We start from the raw sequence: 14,954 nt of genomic DNA, 5'->3' as shown, positions 1-14,954 counted from the left end.
TGCGAACCCTCCCTCCTTCTATTCTAACCACCTTGGGTCTACCTTGGCGACCGAAGTTTGTCGCCAACTCAAAAAATCGCCAAAAGGACCAATACTAAAGCTGTTCCAATGTCTAAAAATACCAAGGAGGTTAGAATAGATGGAGTAAGTATGACGTCACAAAATTGAAGCCGAGGAAGGATCGACAGCGTGACGTCACGACTGATCAGCCAGCATGGCTGCCGTGTAGCGTAAGGATAAGACGAAAGCTTTGTTTATAATTGTATTGAAACTGCTCAGCCAGATAAAATTGGTGAATGTAGTGAAGGATGTCAATCATTCTCGCTGCTACGCAGCTAATTTCATAAGTAAATGCCATAAACAGGTATTTTAGTATTTCTATTATTCTGACTTTATTGCTACTCGCTATTAGTTTAGCATTGCTTTCTTGATCGTTTCGACCTGATTTTGAGAAATATGGATAGATGTGCTGCACCAAATTGTCAAATCATTCTAGAAATAACTTTAGGATGTTTTGTTTCGCAAAAAAATGAAAAAAGACGAAGAAGAAGTAATTCTTTCTGGTCGAGATCAATGGATTTCGGTTCGCAGGAGCGTGTTTTTGTGAAGTAAGTGCAGCTTCGTATTTTTTCATAGCATATTAGAAAAATTCCCTTATTATTATTTTTCAAAATGTGTACTTTCATTTAGCTGTCACTTATTGACGCTGAAATGATTTTACAAATATAAAATCAATTGTGGAATGTGTGTGCATTTGTGCAGCAAAATATCGCCAATACTGTTTTTTACTGTTGCTAATAGTTTATACTGTTTGTAAAATTGTATTCTACATTTCATGTAAACTTTGTCTCGGTTGGGATTGTAATATTTTTTATTTAAATTTTACTGTACGAATAGTGAATTAAAGGTCTATGCTGTATTTTGATTCTGATGTATTGTCGCCAAATATATCAGTTGGCGCCAGTCTTAAAAATTGGTAAGTATAACATAAATTATAAATTGTTTAGGTTATTCTGTATAGTAAGGTAAATATATTCTGTGCCCTTCAGGAAGCTTCATAAACTTAATTATTTATTCTTAATTTTGTCCTATTTTCATATAAAAGTTAAAATTTTTCACAGAATTTCATTCTTAATAGTGTGATTAAATTCATTTAGTACATGCAACTGTAATTAAATACTAGTGTTTTTGATTTTAATGTTAAACTTCATACATGCTTTGGAACAGCTTTAGTATAGCCCACCTTCAAAGTTTGGCGAATTTGGTTTGGCGCCAACGCACATGAAATACGTCGTTTTGAAAAATGGTTGCCATCCATATTTTCGACGAAACTCCGTGTTTCAAAAAATGGCGGCCATCTTGATTTCACCAGAAATCGTGGATAATAGAAATAAGTTTACGACTATTATACACGATTTTAAGAAAAAGAAATATTAAGAAATGATTAATAAAAATGATTAAGGTTAAAAGGATGTAATTTTAAAAACAATACAGGAAACCTTTAGCTATTTCACCTTTAATAAATAATTTGGTGTGACGTCACAATGTATTCTCCATGCTACGCGTAATTTCTATTTTCTCTTTAAAAAAATAATTAATTGTTTATTATTGTAAATTAACATCAAATTCTTTAAATTTACATTTCTGAGCTTAGGTGTAATTGAAAATAAGTATAATAAATTGTTTATATTTAAAATTATCATGATACAGTAATCGAATTCTACCAGTTATTACAACGATAAAGAACGTCTCAGACTCTCATACTTGTATTTCATACAGCTTCAGTATTTTCAAATATTTTTAAGCTTTAGCATTTATACAAATAAAAAAAGTTTTTCTGAATTAATACTCTGGAACATATCAATTTTATCATATTTACAAATTAACGTTTGCTACGTAACAACATAATCCCTTATATACCAGTAAGTAGACAATTTTCACTATTTTCTAAAAATTTTAAACTTCACATTAATGAAAAACAGGTTCTTAAATTCCTAAATCACATCATATTCTCTGTAGGCAGGCATACTAGAATTCTACACATAAATATATAAAAAATTTAATTTCTCGCAATGAAAGAAAATATTATAAAAAATAAATACTACAAATTAGGAACACTAAGCAGTGCTTCACATACACACACACATACAGATTCTCACAAAAGTGATGGGATACTTGTGCTTTACAAAAGGAAACTGTAGTAAAATAAATTAAAAAAAAAACATGTAAAAATTTTTTGTGGATGTGTTTCATACTTAAATTTAGAACCAATTATTACATAACATAAATTTTCTCAAAATATTAAAATATCAATTTAATAAAAATACAATTGTTTAGAACAGAGCAGAAAATGGCTCACATAAGTGATGGGACACTTACTTTTCCATCAAATATTTATCCAAAAATTTTACTTTATAAAAGGTTTTAATATTTTGTTGGATTTCCTTTTACTTTTAAAACATGATTTAATCTTCTTGGGATGGATTCGACTAATTTTTTTGCGATTTCTGGAGTGATTTTACTCCATTCTTCTTGAAGCACCGATTTTAATTGTTGTTTTGAAGAAATGGTGTGTTTGCGAAATTCTTCCCTGGGTTTTATCCACATCAAGATTCTACCGTCAGAATCAAATCTATTAAATTTACTCTCATCAGCAAATATAACTTCATTCCAGTAATCAGAATTCTTATTTATGTTGGATTTTGCGAAAGCCAGTCTGAGGTTTCTATTCTTTTCACACACGAAGAATATTTTCCTGACTGCTCTACCGTGATATCCAGCAGATCGAATTACTCTTCTAATAGTCTCAGGATTAACAATTACTCCATATAATGCTTGTAAATCAGCAGCAACTTTAGAAGCACTCATTCTTGGATTTTTTTTTTTTTTTTTAATATTTCGAACGATAATTCGCTTTATTCCATTGGATAGCTTTGATGGTCGGCCAGGTCTTCTTTTGTCCTGAATCATATGATTATTTTTATATCGTTTAATGATACTGAAAACTGTTGAATGACTCAGGTTAACTGTTTCAGCAGTTTCTCTAATAGAATTTCCAATATGCAAATTAATAACTAATTTTCGAATTTCAGGCAAAGTTTCTTTTCGTTTAGCATTCATGGCTGCACAGAGATAAAAAACACAGAAATTCCAAAAAAAACTGGAGAGAAATACTGCAGACGATTTTACAAATTATTGCCAATTGCTTTTGAGTAAAAATAAAAACCCCAAAAAATATTTTTATTGCTTACTTCAGACGATTTTTGTTGCACAGTACGTAGTAGCATCTAAAAGTGTCCCATCACTTATGTGAACCATTTTTTGCTCCGTTCTAAACAATTGTATTTTTATTAAATTAATATTTTGAGAAAATATATGTTATGTAATAATTGTTACTAAATTTAAGTATGAAACACACCCACAAAAAAATTTTACATGTTTTTTTTTTTTTTTTTAAATTAATTTTATTACAGTTTCCTTTTGTAAAGCACAAGTGTCCCATCACTTTTGTGAGACACTGTATTATCAAAGAACTCATATGATCAAGTGCGATTACGATTGCAAACACTACGCATTATAATAATGAGGTAAAAGTTACTTATAGGGTCAAAGTTTAGGGTTTTGCTACTGTTGAGTAGATCGTCGGGCTATCGATATATATCGTAAGTCGGAAAGCATGATAAACATATAAAACCAAAAAATTAAAAATACAATTTAAATGAAAAATTATGTCTTAAATATAATTCACAATTAAAACAACAATACAAATTTAAAATACACAAACGATATGTTAAACATTGCATATAAAATACGTTACATTACTTTATCTTTCCTGAATTATCTTTCGTAATTAGCGGAAATCCTAATTAAAAGTGCAAACAAAGTTGATAATCAGTTGTCTAAGTGTTAGCGGAGCAATTCGATATAAGTTTTGTGTTTGTGCGTGCAGTAGTTTTTAAGTAATAAGTGTTCTTGTGATTCGTCTATTGTTGTGTCATTGTTAGCGTTCATTGCGTGTTTACAGCATTGTGAAGCATAGGATAAGTGTATGGGACTTTTTTTTTCTAAGTCTCAAAATTAGTGCATTAATTGTGTAAAATTCATTTCTTTGGATTACCTCGTTGTTACAAGTTCATCTCATCATTACCAAAGTAGGCAAATTTTTAACTTGCTATTGAGCTGTGTATTTTCCTAATATCTTTGATAATTCATGTTAAAGCATTGTTAGTTAAATCGTAATATCTTATGTAATTTTGTACTGTGGACTCTGATTTTTTACGTCAGCCATCTTGCCAAGAGGACGCAACAACAACTCGTCCTTGGCAAAGGTCACATACACAGCTCAATAGAGCCTAGTAACAGCCACTTCCTTTGTATCACAGTTTCTATGATTGAACAATTTTAACTCAATAGTTTATATTAATTGTAATACAGCTATTAGCATTTAATACGCCTATCTACTCTTAACTGAAATTTTCTCTTTGTACATCACATCTAAATGTTTAATAACTATGTTTTTGTAATATCTTGTATGCAACAGCAATCTTAATAGTAAGATGTTCACTGGTTCCCGTCTGCGTGTCAACTCTTCAATGTACCTCTTGTAATATAAAGTGTCATATTTTTCTAATATACTTAGAACAACCAAAATTTTTATATCAATATAGTAGATCGAGTTTGGCAAACTTGTCGAGGCAGAATTTTGATCATTCTTTTTGTTTAATTAAAAAAATTAATATGTATAAAAGTTATGAACACTGGTTCTATTCAGCATAACCAGGTCTTTGAGTATTTACTGAAGTAAATTCGGCTGCTACAGTCACTTTTAAGCAATTTTTAACTGATTTGAAATGTTCTTATACATTTACTAAGCTCTTAATCTTAATCTACATATACTTTAGTGTGGTTTATAATGATCTCTTGCTAAAATGTGTTTTTGTTAATTAGTAATTAATCTTCAAACCTAGCCGCTTAGGTAGTTCAGAAACTTAAGGGGAGTTTTCTATTTAATATCCCAGCTATTTACAGATGTTTTAATCGTATTTAAAATGCTTGCATTCATGATTTTCATTACTAACGACTGTTCATATATCTAATTGTTTACTCTAAAATGTTGCATTTATACCTTAAGTACATCATTTATTCATTGTTAAATTAATCTCGTTAGGCTATTTTCGTTGTTGAGCCAGAGTGCTAATTTATGTTATCTCTATATTTGGTACTGCATTATCTCTTTAATTGCCTACATTAATAAGCGTATATATGATATTACCTGTTGACAGTATCTAAGAGTTGACAGAGTTACAGTTAACAGATTCTAAGTCTTAAACAACTGCTTTATTTTTGTAAATCAATTTCTCAGTAATGAATTGTGGTATTTTACCATCTAAAGAAGTATTTATTATCTTGGAATTTATTACTGCATCATTCTATATTATCAATTTTGTTTAATTGCATTAATTAGTGTTTTGATTTTGTATTAGCATATGTATGTTTAATTTTTTTTCTAAATCCTGTATGTCGGCCATTTTGTCACCTACACCAAATCCTTGTTAATTATTTTGCAAGCTGCATTTAAGACCTGTTACTTTACACCAATAAGTGTATAGTACCTTTATTATTAATTCGCCATTTTATCAGTCATAATACTGTTGTCAATCACTGTGTATGCCATTTCATCATATGACCATTTTCTAATGGCCGCTAAAGACTCCTCACTCCCTCCCTCCGCAACCCCCTCCGTTACATCAGAAGGCTTACCGTGTCCACCCGTTATCGACTTATCCCTTTCAAGAACGCAGAACTTTTTGGCTCAGATCGCCTTCATTTCCCGGTTCCTGGCAGCCAACAACGCCAAACGCAAACTGAACAAAGAGGATCTCAAAATAATCCTGGACTTTGTGGACCTGGCTCAGAAATTGGTGCTTGAACAGGAATTAATAATAAACTCCCATCAAGCACAACTGGAAGTCTACAACGGACAAGCAGATTCCCTGCAGAAATTGCTAACATTATTCGAACCTTCCTCAACATCAGTTTCTGTTCCAACCTCCTCTCATCTCCCCACCACTGCAGAGGCACAGCAGGAAGTTCAAGAAGATGAGGGAGGTCCATTCACCTTGATTCAACGGAAAAAAAACGGCCACAGAAAAAGCTGTCGGACAACGTCCTACTTCTAGCCCCCATAGATTCCACCACTTCCCCGATTGCCATCCAAAAGCAGCTTACTTCTCAGCTAAACCCCTCTAGACTGGGCATCCCTATAGAGCAGATTCGCACTACAAGATCCAAAGAGCTTTTAGTCAGGTGTAACACCCGCGAGCAATTACTCAAGCTGAAAAGTTCAATAGAACAAGTACCATCTTTAAAAGATTCACTCACCCTTCGAGAGCCAAAGCCAAGAAGAGAGTCGATAATCCTCTTTGGTGCACCGGAAGAATTCACTACAAAAGACATCGTTACGGCATTTGAGTTACATCTCCCGTCCAACAAAGTAGGGACTATCCACCCAAGTACTCCCCTACACCAATCCAACTCCAAGAATAACTGGATTATCCAATTGGATAGGGACTACTTCAACAGGCTTGGATCTAGCGGCCGCATCTACTTAGGCTTCTTCTCCTGCCCTTTTAGAAGATACCTCCGTGTCCCTCGTTGCCTCAACTGTCAAGGTCTAGGCCACATCAGCAGGAATTGCCAAGAACAACCCTCTTGTGTGCAGTGCGCAGGCCCACATTCTATGCCCATAGGATCCTGCAAGGAGCATCCTATATGCAAAAACTGCACATTGGCAAATCAGCAACAAGGTACAGATCACGACTGCCACCACGCGGCTAGTTCAAGACAATGTCCTGTATACAGGACTGCGGTCCAGAAACTCCTGCGGACAGCAGGACAACATTAGATAACACCAAAAAATCAAGAATTCCAGTTCTCAAAGTCATACAATGTAACTTACAAAGATCCTCAGTAGCCACAAGTCACATGCTGCATGTCCAATTCCAACAGCAGGCGGACTTAGGTATCTTTCAAGAGGTTTATATTACTAAAGAAGGTCTTCCAGTTGGCTTAACTTCACACAACAAAATTTTTCTTTCCCATAACAAGCTAGCTATGATCGTCTATAACGGTGCAATGAATCCCATGGTCTGGAGAACGACAAACCACACAATTGCCATCATTCTGGACTCAATAGAGGGAAGCCTCATGGTCATTTCATGCTACTTTCCCCCTAGTCTCAGTATCAACGACCTCTTAACTGAACTTGACTTCTTACACCATACTCCTCTAACCCACATCCTGATCTGCGGGGATTTTAACGCTGCTAACCGCCTTTGGGGCTCACCAACAGACAGTCCTCGCTCCTTTCCTGTCATAGATTTCATAAGTTCTCATGGATTGGTCATCCTCAATAAAAGCGACTCCCCTCCCACCTTTGACACAATACGTGCCAGAGGCTGGCCTGATCTCTCTTTGGCAACACCACAGCTATCCTCACATATTGCAGCCTGGACAGTAGCAGACTTCCCTTCTCTTAGTGACCATCAAGCTATCATGTTTAACTTGCAATCCCCACGCAGCATTGTAATTAAACAAAGATTTAAGACGGCATATGGTGGGACACAAAAACTGGAAACCCACCTTTCTCCCTTCATCCCCTCTATTAAAACAGCATTTCAGAATAGCACGACCAGAGCAGCTCTAGACAAAGCCTATGACCAATTAATTGACCAATGCACTGATGCCTGCCGCAAGACTTTCAAGACAAAAAAAATTAAAATTCGGACATCAGCCTCATGGTGGACACCCCAATTGTCACAGGAACGGAGCAAACTCAGAAAACTGAGACGGCAAGCTCAATCGACACAAGAGCCAATGGTCCGCAGGACACTCTTCGCCCGTTACAAAATACAACAAGCGCAATATAAGCGACAGATCTCTATAGCCAAGCAAGACTCCTGGCGCGAATACTGCTCTCGCACCGTTGAGAAATACGACAAGGTTTTCAAGATTGCAACCAACAAGGTCTTTAGACCAACACAAATCCCCCTGTCAATAGCTCCAACAGCCACTAGTGCAACCGAAGCAATCAGCTACATACTTAAGTCACTCTTCAAAGAAGACCCACCGACAGATGACAACCTTGCGCAATCAGAGATAAGAACTTCATTCAATAACTTCACCAGATATCAGACTTCTTTGGAACCCCCTCCTACTAGGCATGAGATAGAGGCTATCGTCAAACACCTAAACACAAAGAAGGCACCAGGTCCGGACGGGCTAGACAATGCCGTAATACGCATAATTTATGCTTTTGCGCCTGACCTAGTCGAAGAGTACATCGGTGCCTGTTGGAAGAATAGACACTTTCCGAAATCGACCAAAAATGCAGAGGTAGCACTCTTCCATAAAACGGGCAAAGATCCACAACAACCCACATCCTACAGGCCAATATGTCTCATCCCCTCGTTTGGCAAGCTGCTAGAAAGGGTAGTACTTGGAAGACTAAATTTTTTCCTACAAAGAAACAATTCCATAGACCCCAGGCAATTTGGCTTCCGAGGAGGACTTTCTACAGAACACGCCATCTCCAAGTTAATGAACTTGATAGAGTGCAACAGAAACAAGGGGCACCACTCCTTGATCATTAGTCTGGACATCCAGGGAGCATTTGACTCCCTGTGGTGGCCAGACGTTATACAGGCTTTAGCTCAGATGAACTGCCCGGCAGAACTACAAGAGCTAATTCATAGTTACCTCAGCGATCGCACACTCCAGTATACAGCGAACGATGGTATAGTCAGACATCACCTAAAGAAAGGATGCCCCCAGGGCTCATGCCTTGGACAGTACTTTGGTCGATAGTTGCCAACTCAATCTTCAAGGAATTTGATGACAATTGCCAGGACTGTGACATACTGGCCTACGCGGACGACTTCTTGATTATAGTCCATGGAAGATCCAAATTAGAAATGACAGCGCAATTCTACCTCGACAAGTTTAGCTTCTGGGCAAGGGACCACAAGATCACGATCTCTGCCTCAAAATCCCAAGTTTTGCTCATAGGCGCCAAAAGACCTCTCAAAAGGAATCCATCCATCAAACTTTATGGCAACCCCATCAAGATAGTTAAACAACTCAAATACTTGGGCTTAATCATTGACTCAAGGTTATCCTGGCTTCCGTATCTTCAGTATCTAAAAATAAAAACAGATAGTCTTAAAAATTACATGCAGAGAACAGCGGCTCCAACCTGGGGCATTTCATCGAAACTGCTAAAACATTGGTATCTCACCGTTACTCAGGCCATAGTTTTATACGGATCCGGCATTTGGGCAAAACATCTAACGGTACAAGAGAGGCGCCTACTTAACTCACTCCCACACCTTTTGCAAATAAGCAGAGGATACAGGACAACTTCAACAGCGGCACTGCAAGTCCTAACAGGGATACCACCACTAGACTTGGTGGCAGAGCGAGAGGCGGCCATCTCCAATACTCTCCGACTTGGGAAAGACTATAAACTCTGGAACAGGAACTTGCATACCTCGGAATATATGCACAAGATCTTTGACTATCCCTGCCACCCAGCCCAGCATAACCTCGCGGAAAATATATACACGCAGACACTTCTCTGTCGGCAGAACTCAATAGCCATCTACACGGATGGTTCCAAAACAAAGGATGGCACTGGATGCGGCTTATGCACAATGATCGATGGAGAAATCAAATACCGCTGGAAACGTAGACTTAATCCGAACAACACAGTCTACCAAGCTGAATTGTTAGCTATTAAAAAAGCAATCGATCTCTCATATGGTCACCAAGAAACTGTCTATATGTATAGTGACTCACTGTCGAGCATAGCCGCCATAGAAGGTCCAGCCAGCCGAGACCCCTTCGTACTCAACATACAAAGGGCATTAGTCAACCTCCCACTCAATTATCGTCCCATCATTAGCTGGGTACCAGCGCACACAGGTGTAGTCGGCAACGAGCTGGCGGATGAACAGGCAAAACAAGCCGCTTCGGGTATCTTCCTGCCAGAACATGCTCTACCTCTGCCTTCCTCTTATCTCAAAAAGATTACACGCGGCGACCTTTACGCAGAATGGCAGCAGAGATGGGATACTTCCCGGACAGGTCGAAGGACGTATAAATTTATCCCAAAAGTTAGAGACCTTGTCTTCTCCAACTCATCTTCATTGACTACGTTCCTCTCTGGGCACGGCCCGTTTCCTGATTACCTACACAGATTTGGACTTAGAGACTGTGATCTCTGTGAATGTGGACTAATCGGAACGCCAGACCATTATGCATTTACATGCAAATTGACAGAGGCGCACCACATGCGTCCTCCTTCAGATAGATATTGGAGGGAATGGACAAAAGTGCTACTAGAACGGAGGGGTGCGTGCTTTAAGCTTCACAAGATCATCAAGTTCTGCAGGGTACACTTTTCATTTGTCACCTAATACCTCCCAGCGCATAACCCTGCTACCAGATAAGTAATATCTGTTTGCTACTGTTATGTCCATATTATTTTCATCATACTCTTATCCTATTCGTTAGATGCATTTAACGTATTACCTTAAATACTACACTTGATGTGACTTTTACTTGACTGTAATAATCATCCTCGATGTGTTTATAGTATTAACTTAATTATTATAATTGATATCATATGCTTTCATTTTAATCTGAATTTTGTAACTACAGTATATGTTGTCAACACATTAACGTGTCTAATATATTAATTTAATCATTATAATCGTAATCTTATGCCTTCCACTTAAATTGAATGTAGTAAATACATAATCCAACGTATATATATGTAAGTGGATTCCCATCAGCATTAAGTAATGAACTGACACTCTTATAAGTATGTTTCATAAGCAAATTATCTTAAGAATGTATTATATTATGTATATTTAAGCATTGCCATAAGTAATGTAAGCAAGATCCTGTATGCGTATCAATAATATGTGTTGCCAGTTGTACAAAATTTCATGCTTCTTTAATCATTGTACCATGGTATTCTGTGCTTTGCTTACTGTACTCAGAAACTTCATTCTTAGTACTCATTCATCTCAGTATGTTGCCATTTTTATCTCTTATGTTTTTATTGCATATTACCAAGAAGTGTCATGTAATCAAAATGCGCACTAAGTCATGTCAGCCGTAGCACTTCCCTATATTCTTTATTATTTTACTGCTATGTAATTATGCCTTATTGCAAATCGTGTAACCTACTAAGCAAGCATATCTAATCTAGAATTTATCATGCGCTTACTTAGTATTAATAGTTATAAGATAGTTGCATCATTTCGATTTCCGCACAAAATTCCTGAAACACAGCTGTATGTTTTGCATTAAATTAAGAAATTTTGAAACTTATAGTACTATTTGCGAACTTTGTTATGCACTTATGAGCTTTAGTATTAAATACTATTCTTTAGTTACTCACTATTAATCGTTATTAATGTATCTCAGTATCATTCATTTACTTACCTATTCAAATTTGCAATGTTCTGCATTCGAGTATTTAATTATTTATCTTATAATCCTATATATTATGTAAGCGCATATTATGAAACGCATATATTATGTAATATGTAAATAACGTGTGGCTGCTAGGACCTATTTAATGTTTATAATATTCTGTGTGCACAGCTACTAATGAGTACAATATTTGTGCGGATAGTAAGTTATATAATTTGTTCATTGAGCAAAACAGTAATAATGTTTGATACTATGTATATTTTTTTAATGCTATGTGTAATTTTTAGTGCTATGTATAATCTTCATACTATGTATGTAATCTTCATGCTATGTATATCATCATGCTATGTATGTACAGTATGTCTTTAGTATGTGACACGGACAGATACGCAGCATAGATTAAGCCAAGTTCACCAATAACAATTTGTAGTGAAGTCCGGACACCTTACTAACTCAATGTACTAAATTTCATGCAGTGCTCTTAACCCATTACTGCCGATGGAACATTACACAATCAGAGCAATTGTAATTACACGCGCGTATGAATAATACTCAGCTCAGTACAGCACTTACATCTTTTCATGTAGCAGACAACGTCTGCAAAGGTGCCATTGTAACAACCATTACCGTGAATCGGTAACTTCTGACTTAGACTCAATAAATGCCGCTGGTTTGCGGGGCTCGCCCTGGCAGTGGCGGAAGTAGATAGTAGATGATTTCTACAGGTCAGGCACTATTCCGATTGGTTATACCTGAGGCCGGAAGCCTGGTCTGTAGTGCTCTGCTCTGCCCATGTACACATCGATCTATTTTCACTTAAAAAAACATCCTAGAATTGCACAAACTAGCCAACCTCGGCATTGCGCACTACATTGGCTTTGCCCATGTACACATCGATCTATTTTCTCTTAACAACATCCTAGAATTGCACAAACTAGGCACCGCGCACAACCTCGGCATTGCGCACTACATTGGCTTTGCCCATGTACACATCGATCTATTTTCTCTTAAAAAACATCCTAGAATTGCACAAACTAGGCACCGCGCACAACCTCGGCATTGCGCACTACATTGGCTCTGCCCATGTACACATCGATCTATGTTCACTTAAAAAAAACAGCATGGAATTGCAGAAACTAGGTACCGCGCACAACCTCGGCATTGCGCACTACATTGGCTCTGCCCATGTACACATCGATCTATTTTCACTTAAAAAACACCCTAGAATTGCACAAACTAGGGACCGCGCACAACCTCGGCATTGCGCACTACATTGGCTTTGCCCATGTACACATCGATCTATTTGCACTTAAAAAAACATCCTAGAATTGCGCAAACTAGGCACCGCGCACAACCTCGGCATTGTGCATTACATTGGCTTTGCCCATGTACACATCGATCTATTTTCACTTAAAAAAATCCTAGAATTGCACAAACTAGGCACCAAGCACAACCTCGGCATTGCGCACTACATTGGTTTGCCCACGTACACATCGATCTATTTTCACTTAAAAAACATCCTAAAATTGTACAAACTAGGCACCGCGCACAACCTCGGCATTGCGCACTACATTGGCTCTGCCCATGTACACATAGATCTATTTCCACTTAAAAAAACATTCTAGAATTGCAAAAACTAGGCACCGCGCACAACCTCGGCACTGCGCACTACATTGGCTCTGCTCATGCACACATCGATCTATTTCCACTTAAAAAAACATCCTAGAATTGCTCAAACTAGGCACCGCGCACAACTTCGGCATTGCGCACTGCATTGGCTTTAGAAGAAATAGGAGAATTGCAGAAATTCGCGCATAAGCAACTCTATTGATTCGCGTTGAAAAAAAAAAGTGTTTCTAGAAAAATTGAGCTTACTACAGGCGAATCAAGATCCTAGCTTAATTGATTTCTCAGCTGTACATTCTTGCAAATACTACCATTCGATGACTTTTTCTGACTAACTAACCAGCATGGTATCTTGCATTTTTCACAGAAAACCTTATCCTTCAATAATCGACAATCCATCAAAAATTCTCTGAAAAGTTCATACTCTATTGTTAATTCATAGATAAAATATCTGTTGTCAAAATTTTACTCTTGTTTGAAAACTCCCACCTTAAATTTTCCTTTATTATCTCCTGATACTTAATTACAACATCACTAACAGCAGTTTTAGAGCAAGCAATAACTAAACGCAAAAATATCACCTCAAGTAACCAAAAAAATATATACAAAATAGTATTCATGGTATCTGAGCGTTAAACAATCGCCAATAACAGTGTTACGAATTTCGTATTTAGATATTAATTTTAGTAGAATTCTAATTTAAAATGTTGTATTTCCTCCTGCAACGCAGCGTGAGACAAATTTTAAGAGAAATCTATACCGGAAAAGTAAGAATACAGGGCACGTGCATTAAACTTTGAGTAAACGGATATGTCGGTAATTTGTATTGAAATTGAGTAAATGTAACTGACTACTGAATTAGCTGTAACCGTAATTCCATCCTCTTGTTTACATTGCGTTTGGCGAATAGTATGGAAGGAGGTGATCACCGAGGCAAGCGGCAGCACGATCGCTGCGCTCCGTAAAAAAGTGAACGTTGGCTGTGTGATCACCGAGGCAAGCGGCAGCACGATCGCTGCGCTCCGTAAAAAAGGGAAAATTTTTCCTTTCCTCTTGGTGATTATCAATTAAATTTCTTTGAAAAATGTTTATTTTTCCCCTACAAAACCTATATCATTCCAATGAATTTCGGCTCCGATGTTGACGAGAATAAAACAGCGGACAATGTAAGGATATACTCCAAAAGCCTGGAATTTTAAGATAAGTACTTTTCTTTCATCTAAACTAAATCAAATTTCTAGAAATAATTGCCTTTAAATCAATAAATCTTAATTTTTCATCAGTTTAAAGCATTAAAAAATACTTGAAATTGCCATTGCTTGTGGCTTCCTTTGTGTATCAACTCGAAACAGACGCCAGCGTTATCAGTTCACGTCTGTTAACACTTACAAAGCCCTTAAGGAATCTCGAGAGAGGGAAAATTTGGGGATGAGAGGGATAATTTGGGCATCGCGCTATTTCCCTCTCGGATCTTCTGGATTCTCTTTTCTTTCTAGATCGCTTGAATATAGTTTCGCCTTTAAATAATATTATACCTCACCGATTTTTTCTCATACTGTTCTTTGCTATCTGTTAAATGTCCATATGTAAGGGATGGTTTATTCTTCACTGCCTTAAATGAATTTTTAGAACTATGAGCTTATATAAATAACAGTGTGCCTCATTGTGTTATATTAACATTATTTAACTAGTAATAAATTATGATAGTAAAATAATTAATCTTGTAATAAATTATGATAGTTAAATTAATAAATACTGTTTAATTTGTGTTTTTAATACATATATTCAGTAATTTACACACACACACATATATATATATATTTATT

This window comes from Stegodyphus dumicola, chromosome 2 (assembly GCF_044657685.1).
Source record: "Stegodyphus dumicola isolate Sdum_Otavi_A_Nest chromosome 2, ASM4465768v1".
NCBI lineage: Eukaryota > Metazoa > Arthropoda > Arachnida > Araneae > Eresidae > Stegodyphus > Stegodyphus dumicola.
This window is presented reverse-complemented; position numbering follows the sequence as displayed.